At 39.9% G+C, this 23,143-nt stretch overlaps 1 long non-coding RNA gene across 3 annotated transcripts in view; it reads right to left on the reverse strand.

Annotated features, from left to right (window-relative positions):
- Positions 1 to 375: 375 nt before the first annotated feature.
- LOC134475799 (uncharacterized) overlaps positions 376 to 23,143 on the reverse strand; it is a 61,102-nt gene continuing 38,334 nt past the window's right edge. The window contains exon 3 of one of the 3 annotated variants that reach the window (XR_010047065.1): positions 376 to 3,563. This is a non-coding gene — a long non-coding RNA (uncharacterized LOC134475799). Of the gene's footprint in view, positions 3,564 to 9,860; positions 13,760 to 23,143 lie in introns of those variants that run through there. The other 2 variants (XR_010047066.1, XR_010047064.1) reach the window with 2 other exon arrangements.

Consider the following 23,143-nt stretch of genomic DNA (forward strand, 5'->3'; position numbering starts at 1 on the left):
CTCTCTGGACAAAGGGGGGAAGCGCTTCCATGGTGGGTGGCCCCCATTAAACCCTGTGCCTAGAGAGTTTCCGCCCAGGCTGACTGGAAGTCAGCCAGGGCTGATTAGAGAGCAGGTACCTCAAATGGCCCGGTGCTGCCATAATGAAAAAGCCCTGGAAAACTGCTAAATGACACAGAGGAAAATCATTACAATTGAAATGCCTACCCCCTTAAAGAAACACACACACACACACACACTCTTCAGAATTGCCTAAATATTGCTTTGCTCAGTGAGTTAACCATACAGTAAATGAAAGATCTTCAACAAGCACGCAGCCTTGAACACATTGCTTTCATTAGGAAGCATTCATTTGTTTCAAAAGCACATAAAGACAAAAACAAAATAAAAACAAAACAGAAACAACTTCCCCAGCCCCAACAGAGCCAGATAAATTGCACGTGTGCTATAGAGACAACTAGGTCTAAAATGGAGGACTTGCAAATACTAATTTAAATATAGTAATAAATATTTTTTATGATGACCAAGTCAGTAAAGGTCTTCTTCAAAACCTAGAAAAATAGAGAAAATATAGAAAATAAGAGTAATTTGTCATCTACCTTTCAAAGATAACCAGAGCTTACATGGTGTGGTATGACTTCCTCTCTAACTACTGGCTTGGGGAGTTGAGGTTGCATTATATGCTTTTGTGTCCACTTTATTTGACTAGTATTATGCAAGGGATATGTCACAGGTATTGACATTTATTAATCCACTGTTGTTAATGGCTGGCATGCAATCTATTAAAGCCATGTGACACAATGCACTGAGCACTTGAATGTGCCCTTGGTGTGGAACAGCTGAGCTGTAAGACATTACAGCAATGGCAGGGATATCTGCACACAGAAAGGGAAAGGGAGATGGGACTAATGCTTCCTGAGTTGCTTTGGTGCACATATTGTATCAGGGGACAATCCCTTAGGTGTCCTTCTGATTCTCCCACAACCCTGTGAGTTATGACCCATGTTTGACAGATCAGGGAACTGCATTGATGGGAAGGGACCAGAGTCACAGAGCTGGTATAGCAGAGCCAGGATGAAGACCCAGGTCTGCCCCCTCCTCTCATTTAGAGTCCTCATTCATACATAAAGTGGTATGGTCAAAGAGCACAGGGTTGGAGTCTGGTGTTATTTGCCTCCTGTCTTGCAAATGGTAGGTGACCTGTGAGGACACATTTTCTGTGTTAGTCAGATTTTCAACACTATAACAAAACATCTGACATAACATAAAAAGAAATGGTTTTTAGGCTCACGGTTTTAGAGGTTTCAGTCCATGACCAGCTGGCTGGAATGTTTTGTGAAAGAGCAGCACATCGTGATGGGGGATATAGCAGAGAAAAACTGCTTCCTCACAGACAGAGAAAAGAGACAAAAGGAAAGACCAGGGTTCCAAAATCCCCTTGAAGACCACATCTTCAAGGATTCAAGACTCCTCTACCAGGCTCCACCTCTTAATGGTTCTACCACCTCCCAACACGGACCTGACACCAAGCTTTAGCACATGCACCCCTGGGGTATATGGAAGATCTCAGTATTACCTTTTGTTCCACTTAATTTTGTATTAGGTGCTGACATTCACAAGACTAATAAGTAGATTCTTTAAAAAATTCAGCTTGGAAAAGTCAAATCTTTTTCACAAAAGCTTCAACTTAGGATTCAGATTTATGCAGGAAGGGTTTCATAGGTTTCATTTTAATGTAGATTTAAGAAACAGAAGCAATGGCTGGGAATGTAGCTCAGTGGTATAAGCACCTGCCTGTCAAGTGTGAGGTCATGAGTTTAATCCCTAGTACTGGGAGAAAAAAAACACAGAAGCAAGACAAGGCACAAATACAGCCCAGAAAGTTCCATGCTAGTATTAGACAGAGACCTACTTTGGTTGAGAAATAATAATAACAACAGGGAAAAAATTTAGTGTTACCAATTTCCTGCTTGTTTACATAGAACTGGACCCACCATGAAGAACATGTAGCTAAAATAAACATCAAACTACTTTTCTCACCTTAAAATAAGCCATTTCCAGATGGCACCAGTTGGGTAAGAGGCAATGGTGGAGTTTAAGACTAGCTCTGGATCTGCATAGTTCCAGAAACACAGGTTAGGTCCACCTCAGTGTCCCTCATTGGGCAGCATATTTTGCACCAGGAGGTTTGACTCACTTCTGCTCAGGCTGGAATTAATGCTAGGTTCTAGGAGAAGCTCCATGTGCCTGGAGTCTGCCAATAAATGTCCCATGGCTGTCCTAAAGGGTCAACCAAATGGGACATTGCTTGGGACTGGGCCACATGTTTGCAATTAGTCCCCAACTCTCAGAATTCATAATTCACTTGGGCAGTCCCTGGGTATCAGACTGGTCACTCAGGCAAGTCACAGGCCCAAGCCCCAAATGACATTTATATGCCTCAGTTGTAGGGAAAAGAAGTTGAGAAAAGCAAAAACTTGGGCACGATGGACAGAGAAAGAAACTGCGTGTGTGTTGTGTGTGTTTTGGGGAACAGTTCAGAAAACAAAAACCAAAGACAATAAGTACAAAAAAGATGCAACATCATGTACAATAATCCATTGAACAGATGAAGGAGAGAACTCCTGTAAAACAGTAGCATCTGATGAAATTTGAGTATTACATCGGTAGCATTAATTCCTTTTGCTGTGGAAGAATATAAGTAGCAATTGATAAACGCTAACCTAAAGCATACGGTTCGGTGTTTTTTTGAATCATATTTGTTCTTTCTGTGTCAGCCAGATGACAGCTGAGCTTACCCTGTCACTTAAAATGTGTTCATAACAACACACTCTCAGGTTCCACATACCACAGGGGCTCCGGCAGGTTCATCAAGATGGGTATGACCCCCTGAGGACCTGTTCTCCCTATGTTTCCTGGCTCTCACATCACCCATGCTTAGTTTTTGCACTATCTTCTCCTCTGATATAGAATACAGTATGTCCAGACATAGAGTGTAACTCATTTTCTTTGTTCCAAACCACATACACCCATGTGTGTATGTGTGTGTGTGTGTGTGTGTGTGTGTGTGTGTGTGCATAATGGTTGTTACTAAACTTTGGACACTGGTAAAATACACATCACATAAAATTTGTTGTTCTAGCTACATGAAAGTGCACACCATTCAGTGGCATTAAGTGCATTCACGATGTTGGACGACCATCACTACCGTCACATGGGTGGAAAGCAATTTACAGTGAACATCACTTATCCCTTTGCCACAAGACACTTGGCCACCCACCATGTTGCTCAGGGTCTTCATATCCCAAATACTCTGGTCTTCCCCCTTTCCACTAAAATTTGTGCACAACAGATTAACTCTACCCGAATCCAATGCAGGCTTATCAGTCCATATCAAATAACTCCTTATGGTGATCTGAAGAAATCAATGGTGGTTTATTCCTTCAGCAGAGTAGATTAAATGACAGAAAGGATTTCAGATTTCTTTTTGCTCACCCAGTTTCTGTATGTGAAAAGCAACTGGAAAGAGATGAATTTGCTCATGTCTATGCAGAGTGCCATTTCTGAAAGAAGATGAAAATGTTAGCAATCAGTTTAGACTTAAAAACAATAACAAAATATGTTGCTGTCAATTTCTAAAATATAAAAACCGGATTGCTTTCTAACAGCCCTGATGCTAGGAGTTAAGCCAAGCATGACCTTCTCCTCACACATTCTGACTGACCTCATGAGTGTATTTATTAAGGTAATTAATGGAAATCCAACCCAAAAGGTTATGCTTGGAGGAGCTCTCAATTTGGCATCAGCCTGAGCTCTGATTTCTCTACAAGAAAACTTCACAACATGGATTGATATCCTTTCCCTAGGCTCTTGAAATATCCAGTATTTCACTCATAAGACAGAAAATTAAGCAAAAACATTAAAAGTGGAAAGACTTCTGTGTTGGATTTTGATGAGAAGAAGTTCTGTTCACTCTGTGTTCATTTTTAATAGTGGTTCTTGATTGAAGGTATCCTCTAGTCAGGGAACATAGGACAAAGTCTGAAGACATCTTCAATTGTCCCCCAAGGCTGGAGATTTCTACTGGCATCTGATGTAGAGTCCAATATCTACCCTGCCCAGAACATAACCTCTGTCTCCAAACAGTTATTTATTCTAAAATTCCAATAGTGCTGAGACTGAAACACTTAGATATGAAAGTCTCCATTTAGGAAGTACTTATTAAGTGCCATTTATAAGTCATCCATTTTGTGGAAGTTTAGAAATTGCTTCTGTGTGTCTCTATCATGTTATATTTGTGATATAAACAGTAAATACTCAATGAGCCTGAAAGGTCCTAGGGCCCTACATTAAATCCTTCACTTGTATGATATCATTTTCTATAATCTTCACAATAGTTCTGTAATATTATTTTCTCATCACTTCCTTTTTAAATGAAAGCTACAGTAGAATCTCAGGGGGATTCACTTTCCTCAGGCAACACAGCATCTGACTGTTTCCTAATTTATAACACACACACACACACACACACACACACACACACACACACACTTGCCAACCAGCTAAAAAGTTATGAGGAATCACAGTATCTACATTAGAAGACTTTCACAGATATTATTCATGCTGTCTCATTTCTTAATGTAATGTTTCCACCAATATAGATATTCCTTATCTATTGACCCACCTGTTTTGTGACTCTTTGGGTTTATGATTGGCTGCTGGGACTTACATCCCATCTTAGATTTACAATGCAGAAACATGAGCAGCTGTGCAGCCTGGCTTCTTCTACAGCAAGTACTGTAATTTTTGCTGATTGTACTGTATAATGGCATACTGTAGTGTTATGTTCTGTTATAGATTGCATATAAGAGCCATGCAAATAAGAACAAAGTCATCCAGTGGAAGTTTCTTTTGACTATTTCTTTGTTTTGAATATTTTAATGCATATATTATATACAATTACTCATTTGGTGACCAGTTCAGTTAACAGGAACTGAACCCAAGTGTTAAACAAAGAATGTTTGCATAGTAGGCTTTCAGGCTGGGCTCCTAAGAATGCCCTTGCTATGGCTGATAGCTTTGAACATGCTAGGTTGTCACTTGAGGTGAGAGACACGAAGAGAAGGCTGAAAAGGGGCCATGACTGTTGGGATCTTGAAGCCTAAACTACTTCTCAGGGACAACAAAGCTTTCCTAAAGTCCCAATGCAGGAGAATAATATTGGGGGTGGAGTTGGGGGGGTGGTGCTAAGGAATGGCATGAAAAAGAGAGAGCATTCTGGCAGGTAATGTTGATAAGAACCTGGACCAAATGATGAGAGGATTTCTGAGGCTCTCAGTGCACACTTCTTTTCAGTACACGTTTCAGTACACATTTTTATTTCTCTATACAAGTAAAGAACGCCTGTGCTCTCTCTTTCACCATACTCACCTAAGAAAGAGTAAATGTGTGAGGATCTTAAGGGATATAACTACAACAAGAGATGGGGTGGGAGCTGAGAAGGTGGGGTATCCCTAAGTCCATGATGTGCATGTGATCCCAAAATGAAGGGGACAGGGAAGGGTGGTTGAGTGGAACCACAGACTTGGACTTGTGTGCAGTCTAAAGAAGGTTCTGGAAACCACTGGAAAAGCCTCAGTCATCAGAGGAATCTGTGTCCTCTTACACTCACTCATGGGCTGGGAACAGCCCATAGGAAGTGGGGTCTGGATACAGATACAGGAGTAAAACTCAGTACCCAGCTCTGGGCCCTGTGCCCGCTGCCATTCTGCTCTTCCTGTAGCTGAATATTTGTGAGGAACATTTACATGGCTATCTCTCTCAGTCCTTTTTTTTATTTTAAAGAGAATAAAACAAAACAAATATTTAACATACATGCAGAAATCTACCTTCTATTCAATAGACATTATATCCCCAAATACGTACCTTTCAGGCAAACAGCATGGCCCCTGCCTGTCCTCTGAGTTGCATTTGGGCATCACTTTGTGACCCTCGCCTCAAACCAGCCAGCTCAGCTGCTTCTGGGACGTGTCATGAATGCCCCTCTCTGGTACCATTGATCTCTTCCTGCTCCACCCACCTCCTCCAGAAAAGGTCCTGTTTTTTTAATTGTCTATTAAAACATGGATCTCAGCTTTGATTGTTTGGCCCTTCTCTTTCTTTCTGAAAGCACAATCCAGGGATGACAAGCTGTAAACACCATCTTCTTGAGTCAACAGTCCCTGTCTGAGGTGAGCTCCACTCAAACGAGCAAGTTCAATGCTCCTCCCTCCTCCCAGAACCCCTACTGGTCCTCCTTGCAGCTGAGACGTGATGTGAGGGCCACGCCTGGGCTGCTGGACCCGGGCCAGCCAGCTGGGGTCCTTAGGTGGCACCTGAAATAGTAATCAAGCGGGGCAGACAGAGGCGAGGGACATTAGGGATCCTCCTTGAGTGCTCTGTAGGTGGCTGCAGGGCCCTTGACTCTGATCCAAGGGAATTCACCTGGCTTCAAGCTGGCATGGTGCCGATGTCAGAGAGTAAATCTGTCTTGAATAATGGTGGCAGTTCATGGTGTATTGTGTGACCCTTTAAAATTAATTCCTTGGTGAAAGATGTTTGAAACCCAAGTCTTCCCATCCTCCCATCCCTCTTACATTTTTAGGTGCAGGTACTTGCCCTTGCTAGTAGGCAAATTACTACTGGACATGGAATCCCTGAATGATGTTCGTCACAACTGTTGAAATATTGAAGCTTTTCCCAGAGCTGTTAGGAAAAAATAAAACTGCTCATTCCTGTGGCAACCAAGGCTGTACTGCTACAGTCAATGAGGAAATGATGACTTCTCAAAAAATGGCTGGAACACAGCTCTAAAAGCCGACTTCAACAAAAGAATGTGGAGTAGTATAGTAGCTCTTGAGATGTGGTTCCTGGTGTCGAGCATCCACATCGCCATGAAACTCAGGGGAAATACAAATTTTGAAAACACCATCACCTACTGAATTCAAAACTAAGGATAGGGGACCAGTATTCTTAAAGAGTAATTTTGATCACTGTCAAAACTTGAGAATCTCTGTTCTAGAGAAAAAAGATTGTTTATTTTCTCCCACAAATAACTAGGACACAAATGAATTTGCTTAATTATATATAATCCTATCATGCCTTATGATGTATTTGTTCAAATATTTATTGAATTACTATGATGTACTAGGCTGCACGCTAGGCATAGGAGGGTGCGGTAGCAAATAAAAAGAAACATGTTCTTACGAGCTTATGTTCTTTTCAAAAGAACTGATATTAATAAAATAAATACACAAATAAGAGTATGAGCACTGATTATTTAAAGTACTCGGTATAAAATATACAAAGTTTCTTAACATAATAACAAAAGAAGTGATTTGGTACAAAAGGTTAACCTTCATAAACAGAATAGTACCTGTGTTAAGAGATAAATTGAGCACAGAAATTAAGACAGTAAAATCTGGAGGGTAGGTGGCTTTCAGACAAAAGAAAAGAGCACATGCCAAAGTCTCACATCTGAGTTCAGGCAGCACAAAGAACTGACCAAAGATCAGGGTGGCAGAAATGCAAAGAACATAATTCTAAAAGAAGACAAGTAACAGATATGCGGAGCCATGTTAAACACTTGGCTCTGTACTGGTTGCAAGAACCATGGGCATCTGCTGAAGTGCTTAAAGACAGGGGCAGGAACAGTCTATGCAGCCTGGAACTAGGAGAAATTCCATTTTGGTTGATGGGTAGGGACTAGATTGGAAGTCCACATGGATGGAGACTATATCCAGGAGGGCACTGCAGGTTGTCCAGGTCAGCTGGAGACCAGGCAGGGCCAGGTGGAGACTAGAGACATGGAATGAATGCTGGAGAAGGCTATCAAAACTCCAGGGACCAGGGAAACGCTTGGATGCCAAGGATGAGCCTGTTTCTGCCTTATACAGATAGAGGAACGAGGTAAAATTCAGTAGGTAACGGCCGAAAAGAGTGGCAAGTTTAGGATAGGATAGGTGATTAAGTACAAAGAACTAAGCTTCTAAAATGTTGGTCTTTAGTTTCCTTTGAAGACTTAGTTTGAAGACTTAGGTTGAAGACTTCCTTTGAAGACTTAGTTTCCTTGTTGAGACTGACCGGTGGCTTTAGCCACTTTCTCAGTGCTAGGACACACTACCTGACACCTACAGTTAAGGGAGGACATGTTCATTTCGGCTCACGGTTTCAGTGGTCCCAGTCCAGGCACGGTCAGCCAGTTCCAAGGCAGGAACACTATGGTTGAAATTCCTGAGCAAAAGGAAGCTGCTCACACCATGGCGACCAGGGAGCAAAGATTACAGGAAGGAGCTGGGGCGGGACATACACACCTTTCTGTGTCCCACCTTCTAATAGCAAGTGCAATTGCACCCCCACAATCTAGTTATCTTCCAAAGGCCCCAGTGACCTTAGGGAGCCATTCTTGAGCTACACCATAAAATGGGAGAATTTCAGAGAAAAAAAATTGAGGCTGAAGATACAAAACTAGGACCTGAATCACACTCTGAGAATTAGGGCTGAAACTGCCAACAAGGCAAGAATGAGAAGGTGGAGAGCAGCCAGACAGGATTGTGCACCCGATTCATGCGGAGCAGGCTCAACGGAAGTTTGCAGAACATGAAGAAGAAAGGATGGGAAAGGAATGATAAAAACAAGACTAAAACAAACTATTTGGTGTTCAAATGCTGACTCTGTGATCTGACCAAGCTTCTCTTTCGAAGTCTTGTGTTCCCCATCTTTAAAATGGGGAGAAAGTGGTTCATGTCTCATCTATGCGTTATCAATAACATGACAAAGAAATAAATAACATGACATTTGTCTTACAGCAAATGCCTAGCATCTTAGCAGTCATTACCCAGTGTTTACTGTTTAGTATCCTTGATCAAATACATGACATCAGTGTCATTTACACATTTTTCTGAAATCTATTTTGTAGTAGTACATGGGGTGGAGGGGTAGGGAGTGTGTTTGAGATTTGTATTTCTTGTGGTAAACTGGGACATTCAATTTGAGCTTCTGTCTCTTGAGGGAGTGAGAATCACCCATATAAGGTTTAAGCAGAACAAGTTATTTTAAAATGATGGAGTAGGTGTTCTGTGTGTTGGTTTTATTCTCAAGAGAAATAAAAGTAAGCCTGTGTTATCTTGTACTCCGTATATCAGATGAGTCATGCCAGTTGCTGTGTCTGACCTTTCTCACTCTATGTAACATTACTTTTTGTAGTCTGCATTACTTTGGAAACCTCATCTTTTTCAAGAACCACCATGCCTTGTGCACTTTTGCAATAAAATTAAGTGATGAACATAAGTTCTTAGAGGCACCAAGATGAGTGAACAAATAAATTTGTTTTTAGAAGATTAGAGGTAACCCAAATGTGCAACCAGCAGAAAAGCAGGGAGGGACCCGTGGCTACAGACATTTGGGTACAGCAGTCCAAGTAGCCTTCTTTTTATAGTAACATTCATTGTTGTTAGCATGAGAGGGAGAGAAAGACAGAGAGAGAGAGAGAGAGAGAGAGAGAGAGAGACAGATACCTGCATGGATGAACAAACAGCCATGGGAGAAACTCAGATCAGTTGTCACTGTGTTTTATTGGGTGTTCTATCCATTTAATGGCTGAGAATATAAAAACAATAGCCAATATTATTACTAGTAAGCACACTTTTAAAATGATTAATGGCACTACTGCATCTTTTGATAGAAATAAGTACATTTTTAGGATTAATTCAGCAGATTTCACTTTCTCTTCACTGGCTGTCTGAGCACATGCAAAAAGCAGGTCATAAATGACAGATCCTACAAAATGATTTTAGGATTAACTTCAAACAAGTCTCCAGCCCATAACCATGAGTTGGCTTTTCTTTGGAAAAAACTCAGGACTAGAGACATTGCCTGCAATCTCATAAATAACAAAGTGAGACTCCTAAAAATTGAGGTATCCCCAGAGTCTCTTTATAAAGACTTCAGAAGCCTTGCCCTAGAGATATGATGCACTGTCATTCTGAAACTCACTCATCTCCACATTTTAGCCATTGTGAAGTAGGAGGAGGATGTGCAATTATAACAGCTTAGAAATAAAAAATAACTAGAATTAATTAGGTGCTTAGTTTGTGTTGAGAAACACATTACACAATTGCACACACATCAGCCTCCAAGTCCTTGAAATAATCCTATTCTATTCCACCTATTTTACAAAGAAAGAAATTGAGGTACTTAGATGTCAGATAGCCTGAGCATACTTCCTCAAGGTTTCATGCCTAATGATGGAGCTGAGATTAAAGAGGAAGCTTCACCCCACTCCAGACTAAGCTCTTTTAACAGGAGGCAGGAGGCAGTTTTATAAGCCTCTCACTCCAGCTAATGAATCACAACTCTTCCTTCTTGTTAAAAAAAAATAGTCCAGATAGATTAGTTATATAGGTAGTTACACACTGTGCATTTGAATAAAAACAAAGTAGTCAGTATCATTTCTGCTATAGTTATTAAGGAATAAGAAAAATAGTCTAAGTAGTGAAATCAGTATAACCGAACTTTTGCAAACCAAGTCCAATTGTTTGTGCGTCAGTCTCAGTGTGTGTGTGTGTGTGTGTGTGTGTGTGTGTGTGTGTGTGTGTATGTGTGTGTGTGTGTGTTTCCTTTTGGCCAAATCTGTGTGCACCATCTGAACCCTTAACTTATATTTATGGAACATACTCTCTTTCTTAACAAACTAACATGCTTGTAGCTAATGTGATTATGTGAATAGTTTAAAGCATTAAGCTATTAAAATGTTTAAAATTCCGTGTGCCCCCAAGCACCTTTTGGAGTGCCAGAAGCAGAATGCATTTCCCACCTTGGAGCCTGGGGTCAGCATGGCAGGGAACACAGGGGAGAGCACAAAGCAAACAATGACCAAGAGACGCGATGTCTCCAGTGTGCTCATCTTCAACATCGCTTTTCAACTGCCCGAGGAACCCATATGGAGCAGGACCCGGTTGCCTGGGAAACCTCAGTCTGGGTAACCTGACCACATGTCATCCTGTGACATATGGAAAGGCCGGTGACCGTACCCAGGACCTGTCACTGTCCTGTCAACCTTGGCTTGCACATTTCATGTCCTGTAAGCTCTGAATTTAAAACCAGTTGCTCGTCAGGAACGAAAGGCACCAAAAATTAAAACATAAGATGTTCTAAATGCAACAGTGGATTTTAAAACATGTAACACTGTGGTCTTGTATAGACAGTCCAAAAAAAAAAAAAAATAAAGCTGTAAAACCCAAATGTTTAGATCCAAAAAACAGAAACATCCAGTCAGTCCTTTTCCCATGTCTTCTCTGTGGTCCAATTAATCAAATCAGAATGGATCTCAAACTGGTAGCTACTTGCCAGGCTTGCAAAAAAAATGGTCTGATTTTGATTATTAAATAAACAACTCCCCAAAGTGGAAGCATTATGGAAAAAGACAAACATTTATTCCCCCAAATTACAGTGTTTTGAACTTCTACCATGAGTTGATGTAGGAAAAGACTAAACTAGCTAGAAATTGAGTATCTATCAAATCATTTTATTCCAGACACAAAATATTAAAATGTTTAAACTGCCTCTTTAAAAATTCAGGAGGGTTATTTGCTTTGTTTTCCACTTTAAAGTAAATAAATATGACACATTCTTGGATGGCAAAAGTTTTGGATATGTCTGTGTGTGTATATATATGTGTGTGTATATATATATAGTGTTTCATAAGCTGATTTCAATGTGAAAGCTTCCGTGGCTAATACTAATAAATTCAATTATGATTTCATAGTGTTTTTCATGATTCTTTAGGCCATACTTAAGAAGGTGGATTTCTACTAGCCTGTTATTAGGATAAAAACCTAATAGACTCAGATAGCAAGGTTCAGGTGAGAGAATGCCCATTCAAACCACTTACCTGATGTTTGTCTCTGTGTTATATAAAATGGCAACATCTCCATAACTGGGGAGCATATGTATGAAATCATAGTGCGTATGTTCTGAGTTTGGACTAGAAATAAAAACAATGACAAGGATACCGGTGAGTTCTCAACAAAATTTCCTTTTGAAAATGTGTGGATGTGTCAGGTGTGTCAGGGAGGGGCATCTGTTCTGGGATGCTGAAGGACATCTAGTTTGGGATTTTACATACTTCCAAGCTATTTGAATGTGATGTGTTAAAGTTAGTACACTCCATGCATAACTGTAAGAGATTCTTAACAGACACTTAAAAAACACAATAGCACAATATCGAAAGAAAAATGCCCAAGAAAGGAATTCTTGATTTTTGCTTTGTATCCAGAATCAGCTGAAATACAGTAAAATTTAATACCTGTATTGTCCTTCCTAGGATACTCTGAAGCATTAATCAAAAGAAGGTGAGAAAAGATGGTAAGCCTGTGATAAACATCTCTGGTCACTCAGTTTCTCATAATTCTAGTCACCACCCGACTGCCACTGGTACCGACATTCACTATAACATTGCTATAGCCTTGGAAGTGTGCTGAGTATTTTTTACATGCATGTTTCACTTCATGTTTGTACAGCACATGGGAAGACTGGTGCTGGAAAGTTCTGGAAAATGATCCACAGTCACAAGGTTAGCAAACTCTGCAGCTAGACACTAGACCCCAGCAATCTGGACTGCTACATGGCACTGAACAGCAAGAATATACCAAAGCAGTGAAGTTGCCAAACTAGGCTTTTCTTAACACCACTGAATTTCTTGTGGGCTTGGCTTATAGCCACTGATTTTTTTTTTTTTTTTGCTTTGTTTTGTTTTCTACTATTTTAAGGGATGACACAGGTCTGTAATTTAAACCTTTCTCTCAATAGGAAAGAGTAAAGTATCTGTTCCATATACCCATGATAAGATGACCATCTGTTTCTCTGCTTCAAAGTTCTGTAAAAGAAAACACGAAATGTATGTGAAAAGATCTTTGCCCTGTTGGAGAACTCGAACTCATTACAACTTGTTTCCAAAATTTAACAGAAATGGGCTGCCCTCTGAAATTACACTAAAGACAATAGTTCTCACATCTGGAGCACATATGTAGTCTGTTTTCTTTTCTATATGACAATGCGATACTCATGAAGACAGTGCTTGTGTCCTTGGTGCATTGCATTTGGATGGATGATTCTCAGGAACAGAAGGTAGAGCTTGGGTGTAGGCAACTGACAGTCCCGGACCCAAATCTGTGTGGCCCTGTGCTAGCCATTAATCGTAAAGTTCCAAATCTCAGTCTCATCTACAAACTGATGATAGCAATGTGCATGCCACTGGGTGTCTGAGTACAAATACCGAGTTTCAGCCCAGTATAGTTCCAGGCTCAGGATGAATGTCTAGGACATGCTGGTTTTCTTCTCTCTCTCACAGTTGAGGTGATCGTCCTCTGATTTATCTCCAGTCTTTTTATGTACCTCTAGAAACATGGGATTCTAATCCAGACACAGTACTCCAGACGTATTCAAAGGCAAAGGGAGGTAGGACTGTTGTCAGAGTCCGTGAGACCCACACTCTGGATTTTAATTTAAGGATTCTCATCATTCCGAAGATCCATATTTATCATACCTCTTGTTTCCTCTTCTTCACAAGCCTCACCTCTCCCTTGTTAAAGCCATTGAACTCATTACCAGCCCCCAAAGCAAAGCTACCTTCTCTCTCACTGGAAATCTACTTTCTGGTTGACCTCCTTGTGTCTTGGTTCTGTCATCGATGCATTAACAGTTCCTCCCGACTTTGTGGCAGCTGAAAATATGATAAACACACTTTCAACCCAAGGAACTGATAAAAAATCACAAACAGGACAGGGCCAGGGAACGATCCTCATGTCCTGCTGCTGCAGACCTCCCACCAAGCTGACAAGGAGTCATTAATCAGCCCTAGCTCAATGGAGCTCCTCAGTCATTTATGACTGTGACCAGCAGTCCTGCCATCTAGTTCCCATGTCACAACCCCACACACGTGACAGTCAGGGAAATGCTATCAAATGCTTCTCTAAAACCTAGAGGCATTTGGCTGCTGGTCTACCAGACTCAGAATAAAACCCTCAGTATGGGAGGTCGAGTTATTTTCATGAAAACATTAATCATATTAGTATTAGCACTCACTCATAAATGCTTATCAATGCAATAATCAACACAGATGCCTTGGAGGCAATTACTTTCCTTAAAAGAATCACATTACTTCTTTCGTTGCCCAAAGAAACTTAGAGAGGTGTCTTCCATTTTAGAACACTTGACTGTTGTTGATCAAATGGCACATAAATTTGTATATATATGTATATATACATATATATATATTTGATAGCTAAGATGACTATACTACTAATTGTATTAGTTCTTGGAAAAGAACAGCTAACACTCATATGATTATATCAATCTTGCATGTCTATATCTGGAAATGTAAGCAACTCTTTTGAAGGTAACAATATTCAATTATACAACCATTATTAAATTCCTATCATCTTGTTTTGAAAACCTATACTGTTATTATTTTGGGTTTATTGTTGTTGCCATTTGCTTGTCTCTTTTGCTTTTTGTTTTTCTTTTCAATGTCTTTTTCTCCTCTTAAATAAATTTTTAAAATGGCATTCCTCCAATTAACTAGTAAAATTCAAAAGTTGTAGATTCATTAGTCCAATGAATCTTCAGACTTGAAAATTATTCTTACAAGGCCTGAAGGGAAAGATCCACTTTTATGCATGTGATCATTATCTGTCTTCCAAGGATAGCAGTTTTCAGTCTTCAAAAGTCCATTTGACCTTCTCTTGGCTGTTAGAAGTCAGAGCCAGGCAGCCGTACTCCAGATTAGACAACCAAGAAAAATAGATGCCACCAAAGTGGGGTGGCCCTCTCTCAGCTCCTTTATTCTTTTCCCTAATTTTTTTCTTATATTTTAAATCAGCAAAGGAGTTTAGGAAACTTTGTCTTTAATATTCACACTTCCACAAGCTGCTTTAACACAATAACTAAGGAAGTTTTTGTTTATATTCATTCATATTTTATCTTTTGGAAATTGCTGACATTTGTATTTTTAAACTACAATCAAAGTATATCACAGATTCTGCTGCTACCTAGTCTAGACACTAGACTTCAGCCAGGCTTGATGTATCAACTGCCTAGTTAAAATGTAGATTTGAAACCACTGAAAGCCCAAGAACTATAGGACTTTTAATTTTTGTTCAAATATGAAAAAAAACTGCATTAGGAAAGAATGACTTTCAATCTATTATTTCCTTAAGAGTAATATTCCTAAAATACAAAAGCAAATCAAAGTAAGCAGTCTCACTTGTCTTAAAGTATATTTCCATATATGTTAAAATGATTCCTAGTGCTACCATACATGTGCAAATATATTACTTAAATCTATATCTGCAGTATATACACTACAGTATATATGCTGCATGCATAAATGTATATATATATATATATATAATTTTACACATGTTCTTTATAAAAGTACTTTGTATGTAAAGTCTTTATCCATGCTTGTTAGATATTTAGACACTCCACATATTATGACATTTGTTATAACTATCAACCTGCTCAATAGTAAATTAAAAAGAAAATTATTTTATTCAGTTTTATTTATCTCCCTACTAAATGGTACAATTAGAATCAGAATCTACAAGACAGCAATGTTACATCTTTTTTCCCAATCTTCTACCTCATAGAACACTTATCAAAGCATTGTTTATCATGCTTACTTTATCACAGTGAGCTTTGCCAAATATGAACCCATCTTTAAAATCCACCAAATGCTTTTGCCATTAAAAAATGATTCCAAACCCTCTGGGGAGGCATGGTGGGTGCTATGACACAAGAAAATGTGAAGAAGACATGACTCTTACATTTAGAGATGCAGAATTGCTGAGGATCATAAAGGAGAGCTCGAACCAAACAAAATAAAACTCCCACTGAAACAGGAAGCTGAGTATGGAAAATACTCTGATTGGAACAACATTCCTGGCATTGATGATTGGGGAATTGAATTTGAGACTTTAAACTCCTTGCTTGGGAGAGGAAGGGGTGATGGAGTTCATTTGTGATTAGCACTTATCAAAGCCCCAAGGAGACATTTTTTTTTCTGCTGAAAAAGCGAGAAAATATTGCCAAATAAAGCTAATTTCTGAAGAATCAGAAATCAACTCACCTCCCTAGAGAAGAGTCTTTTTTAATTCTTTGTTAAAAGCTGAGATTGCGCTGAGAAATGAAACTACCACAGTGTGGGAGAACACAGAGTGTGGTGGTGTGTTTGCTTTCGGGTGGTGCTTTCCCAAGGAGGACAGTTTGATCTGGGGTCCAGAAGGATCCTGGGAACTGGGCTTGTAAGTGTGGAATGCGACTTGTCCACTGGGCTGCCACCATGTTTTGCCATCCGGTACTAGAGACTGCAAAAGACAATCTGCCGTTCCCTTATTTATCAGGGAGTCTACTGAAGACCAAGCATTTACATGCTTTTTCTCCTTCTCCACCCAAAAATGCCACTACTGCTAGTCCTGGGTCTGGAGAATGGAATGTACATGCTACATTCCTTTCCAGGACACCAATTGGAGAGCCTGCTGCCTTCCCCTGTGAGGAACTAGAAAAACTGTTTATTGATTTTGAGTAATGCTGGGAGCCTGCATTCCAAGGCAGCTTGTCAAAATACTGGTCAAGTTAATATGTCATTTGATTACCCTCTCATCGTTGCCAAAGAGTCCATACATTTGATATATTAAAAAATATGAATTACATTTTTTCTTTCACTTTTCTTCCTGCTAGTGTTAAATTATTAAGCTACTTCACTTTGCTGATTAATCTTGAAGGCAGCTAGAAGATCCAGGAACCAATCTCAATTCTGCCACTGGGATCAAGTAAGCTAGATTTAGATGTGTGATTTTCCAGTAAATAATAGTGAATCCAACAACCTTAGGTAACTGGTCCTTTGAGGAATACAGCTGACAATCAAAACATTGAGTTTAGGAACAAGCTTTCTCTCTGAACATTTAAGTACCTTTTTCTTCCTTCCATCACTCTGATCATATCTTTTGTTGTTATTAGTCTTTCATTTATTTTCTTTTTCTCATACAACTTGTTAATATCTAGTACTAGCTAATGTATTTTCTTCTCCTTTTATGTGGGCAGGAGTTTTCCTATCTTTCCTATTTTTCTTTAGTGCCTGGCATATTACCAGTTTAGAGTAAGCAGTCAATAAGTATTTTGTTGAAAGCAAAATGACATGAATGGGTTTTGATCACGGATTCTCACATATGATCCTAAAAGTACAAGCAACAGTAACAGGGAAATACTAGGTAAATCATACTGCATCAATATTAAACAACTTTTGTACATCAAAGGATTTTTAGGAAAATAAGAAAAATAGACATGAAAATCCTTCCTTGGTATATGACTTGAAATATTTCTTCTCATTCCTAGGAAGGATTTCACATCCAGAATATGTAAAGAACTACAACTAACTCATCAACAGCGAAGGCAAATGAACTAGAACTCTAGAAAACCGAGGCAGAAGGATGTCAAATTTGAAACCAACTTGATCAACTTAGCAACTTAATGAGATCCTGGCTCAAAATAAAACTTAAAAAGGATACACAAACAGCCACAGGCCCCAAGAAAGACATCATCAGTTACCAGGGAAGTGTAAATCAAAACTGCAGTGAGATACTGCTTCACATCTATTAGAATGGCTACAGTTTTAAACTGGAAAGTAACAAGAATTAGCAAAAGGCACAGAGTGGAACCTTCAAACATGGCAGCTGGGAATGTGCAGTGGTGACACTGCCATGGAAAACAGCCTGGAAATTCCTGGAAACACTAAACAGAATTACCACGAGTCAGCAATTCCACTCTTACCTGTATACCTTGGATAACTGAGGAATTCAGACAGATACTGGTACACCAGCCTTCCATGAAACACTATTCACAGTAGCAAAAGATGGCTAGAACCTTGTCTATCAGTACGTGAACAGATAAACAAAATGCAGTCTGCATTGCACAGTGGTGTAGCAGTCACCCATGAAAGGGAAATAGATCCATGCCAGAACATAGATAAACCTTGGAAACATTAGGCAAGGGGAAACAAGCCCAAATGGACAATGTGATACAATTCCACTAATATGAAATATCTACATAAGATAAATGTATAGATGGAAAGTATATTTAGTGGCATAAGGATGGGAGTAATAGAGAGTTATCTCTTAGTGATTATAGAGATGCCCTTTGGGGTGAGAAAAAAATTTGTTAAAACTTGAGGCTCTGATAGCTTAAGATCACTGGTGTACTTAATACCACTGAACTGCCTACTTAAATCTGGCCAACATGATGAACCTTATGTTTCACATATATATTCACATGAAATTTTTAAAATGTAAATGAATGATTTATAATATCAGTCCTTTATCTTTTCCCAGACTAGATGTCTATTATCAATAGTTGATATAATTAACGGTGTCTTTAGGAGGCTTTGTTTTTCTACTTGGATTTTATCTCTAATATGCTTTGTAGCTATAGAAATACAACTTTTGTATAATCTTTGTGTTGAATGAAGGGCAACATGAATAAAAATCAGTGTATGACTCAAAAAGGGCATTTATCACTTAGTATGTGTCAAGACTGGTCCTACAAAGATAAAGAGAATTCATTGCTCAAAAAGAATTTTCCCTAGTGAGAAAAATCCTGTATCACTACAGAAAATTATTGTAAGACTGAAAATACTTCTGAGTATGGATACAGCCTTTATTGGGAATAGGCTCAACAACTGTATTTTCGTACCATGGGAGGCTGAGGCTGGAGGATCTCACATTTGAATCAAACCAGGGATGTTTAGTGACTTAGCAAAGAGATCCTGTTTCGATATAAAAATATGTAAAAAGCTGAAGATGTGAGTCATTGTGAATGCCCTGGGCCAATTCCAAGTATCAAAACAAAAGCAAAAACTACGACAAAATAAAAATAAAAATAAAACACTTGGGAACCTTTTCTAAAGCCTGGTCTATGGCTTCTCTGCCTTTAGGCTAAGATCAAGTAAAGCATCTTAAGCCTCCAATAGGCTAAATTCCTTGTCAAAGTCCCATCATAAATTGTATTTTTACTTCACCTACATTCATAGGGGCACCATTTCCACAAAATGTGGTGCCTGGTAGATTCTCAGTGGAAACATATAAAAGGAAACATATAAAGTGGAAACATAAAATTTACATATAATGTAAATTTTCTAGAACATATGGACAAATTATGAAAATCTAACTTCATAAGAGAACATCAGACATCCTAGTTAGTATGTCAAGTTAGAGCATTCCTTTTCTTTCTTTAATAGGTATTCTCCAACAAAGGTAGTTGGTTTCTTTTTAATCTTAAAATCTTGTTCAAAATGCATTTTTATTTTAGCTCCAATGGAAAAAAAAATACTCCATGTAATGTATTCTGGTGTCCATTAAGGAACCCTAGTTATTTTGAAAGTGCTCCAGTTGAATTTTCCCCTGAACCAAGGCACAAGACATGGGGATGAAGAGCACTGGGGGAGACACAACCATCCTAAAGACCAGGAGGGACTGCAGATATCCGGAAGGCCGAAGGACGAAGCTGGCCTTGACGCCTGAGCTGCCAACTCCTTGGAATCCCGGAACATTAGCTCTTAATTGTGGGAATCACACTCTCTTTAAGCCTCAGAGACATGCTGGTAAAGTGCAGTCATGACCTGGATCATTGGATCATGGGAGGGCAGAAAGGAGGGGATGGACAGATTCTCACAAATTCAGGTGGCTAATTAAGCAACACCCTCATTCCCTCCTGAAACCACCTGGGTGAGGATAAGGGTGACACAACCCGTTACCAAGAGCCTTGGCTCTAAGCTAGGGCCTAAACTCTTACTTCCTGCATGGCCCCGTCTGGAAATAGTCCCAGTCCTGAAGGAACAAGGACACCCATCTCTTGAGTCACTGTTTGCATGCAGTTCATAATGGATCTGCAGCATTTCCTTCCTGATCAGCACAGTGAACAGAATCATCCCTCTCAAATGCTCACCGACACCTTCAGAGTTAAACTTTTACTAAAGGTAACAGACTTTCCTACCAAGCCCTTTGGCCTTTTAACTTTCCTGCTGTATCTGGTTTCTTGTTGGTGATAATTCTTTTGTATTCTTTTCTTTCCCTTTCTCTTATATCCTAGGATGTATTCTGCGGTCAGGAACAGCATGTCTTGTGTGGTTATGCATGAATTAAACCTTACTAGTTCACAAGGAGCTTAGCTTTCCAACCCAGTAGAGAGGTGGCTTGTGCAATGTTTAGTCCCATTTCCGGAGGCTTCTGTCCTGTCCCTTTCCAGAAGGTTCTGTGGCAACCAGTATTATTGGAGGATAAGTTATTTTTATGGAGGAGTCATAGAGAACTCACACCAAAGCAAACAGCAATAAAGCACAGGGTCCTGGCCTTTGCTAGGAAATCTCTCCAGTGGCCAAGACTGATTTCAGCCTATTGTGAAGAAATCCATCACACTGGACTTCAAGTTAGGCAGGAAGGAGTTTGCATTTCCTATCTTACTGCAGAAAATATGAACCAAATACCAGCAGCAGAGCAGATTTTCAGAAGTACATGAACAAAAGAACCATGAAATCTCAGGCTATGAACATAATTAAAAGAGGCTTCCCTTGCTTATTTGCTGATTATATCAAGGGGAAGTCCTGTTTTGGCTCAGCCTGAGTGTGTCTTTAATATCTGTCTGTTTAAAAGGGAGATTAGTGAACATTAAGGAGAGAACAGGCTCTGGGCAAAAACCTTTGGCAGGCAACAGTATCTAATTAAAAGGTGACTTTTAAAAATATAATGAAAATAATAGTGTTTTAAAAGTCTTATTGTGGAAAAGGATATAAGTAATATAAAGATTCCTTTTTATCATTATTTGGGGAGAAAATGAGTTGGCTTTAGAATTTCAAGGAAATAGCAGTACATAAGGTCCTCTAGATAATGTAGGGAATTCAGATGTTTCTATCAGGGATTCTGTCTATCAGGGATTCTGTCTGGCCCTATAACCTACTTTTAGCTGCTTTGATTCTACCTTGAGGGTAGAGAGCAAATGTGGGGAACTTTAAATCTCCTAAAAAGCTATAGGAAATAGACAAATGGTCTCTTGGATATGGCTTTTGTTTTTGGAACCATGGCTTGCTTTAATTAGGTAATCTCTAAAGTCTTTTTAAGCTCATATTTTGGATGAAAATGTTGAGGCTCAGAGAGAAAATGAAATTTTCTTGAACATACAGATCTAATACACGGCAGAGTCAAGCTACTTGTCCTCTGTCTGCCCAGTGGAGCTGCCTGAGCAGGTTTGGGGCAGTGATCTGTTCAGTCCTAGTTCCAACTGGACTCTCCTCCCGCCAGCTCTGTCCTGGACAGCTTGGCCAACTGGGACAGGAGGAGTCTCAGCTTGCCAACTCCAAGGCAGAGACCATCTGGTGTGTGAGAAAGACGTGTGTGTCAATGACCTCAGAGATGAGATGACACCAGCCCCAGGGCCACTGGAGACCCTGCAGTTCCGCTCTTCCAAAGCTCAACGTTGGTCTCTTCCTCCCTATGACACAGGAGACCGCACTGTGTTTATCATTCCCACAGCCCGGACCCAGGGTGGGCCTTCTGCGACAGCTTCCCAGCCCCACCCTGTCTAAACATGCAGTCCCTACTAAGCCATCAACAGCAGCCACCCCACCAAAACTGTACTCAGCCTCAGGGTAGGTCAAAACCAAAGCCATGGCAACAATTGCCAGAGATATTTGTGTCACTCTGTTTACCAAATTTGTCCCTACTGATAATTGAAGGTCTACTGACATTTTCAAACGAGAATAAAACTCCATAGAAAAATTATTTCCCAGCTCACTTGTCTCTATAGGCAGCTGTCCAGTTTTGGCTGCAGGGACACCACTGAGTCATAGATGGGGTGTTCCTCATGATACCAAAAACTGCAAAGATTGCACTGGCCCAAGTTTGTATACTTTGGAGGTTTCTTTCTTTATTTTCTCACCAGGGTCACTGGGAAGTCTATAAAATCAAGTGTGACGGTATCAATAATGAAAAGGCACCTGGGTTTGTTTTAATCTGACCCTGGCAAGTCAGATTCTGTGGTCCACTAAAAGCTGTACATAAACGGCACCTGAGGTGGGACAGTGAATCTTTTTGGAAACTTATGTAAAGAAAATCCCTTTGTGTGCCAGTTTACCCTCAGCAGTTTGACTGACATCTCTTAAACGAAGCAAATCTCAAACAAGGATCATTTGCGTGAAGGACCGTGGGATGATAGATTTCTCTGTCCTAAATGAAGGTTTGCAGCTGCCCCTTTGTACTTTGCTGATAAACCTGCATGCAAATGCATGAACAGAAAGAAGGGCCATGCTGTCAGCCAGTTTCTACCAGCACTGTCCCAAGATAGTTTCCCGTGGACACTTGCAGCTCATGCAGAAGGACAGGGACACAGAAGTGCGGGGAAAACTACACAGTGGTCAAGTGCATTGCTGAGAGCTCAGGCTGCCCTCATGGTAGAACCCTGGTTCCAATGTAAAATGGTTTCAAGACCCCAGGTACATTACACATCTTCTCCAAGACTCCTTCCCTCATCTTCAAAAGGGAGATAATAACAGGCTCTTCTTCACTGGTGGGAGAAAGATCATAAGCACCTGGCATTAAGCTTCTATGGTTTTGATACACATGAAAGCCAATAAAAATGATTAGCAGCGTTCGTGAATGGGGTAGTCTTTGCTCACTCCAAGTGGAAGAAAGAGCCCTAAATTCTCTCTTTTGTCTGGTTGTATTTGAAATAGAATTAGTGAAATTCTCATCCTGGCCTTCCTACCAATGCAGGATCTTAACATCAGATAAATAATTCCTTTGGATTTATCAGGGCTCTTTTTGGTTACAAGAGACAAAAATCTAGCTCACCAATTAAAGCTTAACCCAGGACTTGTTAGGTTTTGCCACTGGAGAGTGCCTGTGTTGCTTTCAGGCACTATTGCATCTAGAGGTAAAAGGATTCAACTCTGTTGACTTCCTTGTTATATTCGGTCCACTCTAATTCTTAGCTGTGACTTCATCATGTCTTCCCCTTTGTCTTTCTTATGCACATGAGTTTCTTTTGCAAGGTTGTGTGCTTC

Source organism: Cavia porcellus, unplaced genomic scaffold (genome assembly GCF_034190915.1).
Source record: "Cavia porcellus strain 051 isolate PalLab524CR breed Dunkin Hartley unplaced genomic scaffold, mCavPor4.1 scaffold_4, whole genome shotgun sequence".
Taxonomy (NCBI): Eukaryota; Metazoa; Chordata; class Mammalia; order Rodentia; family Caviidae; genus Cavia; species Cavia porcellus.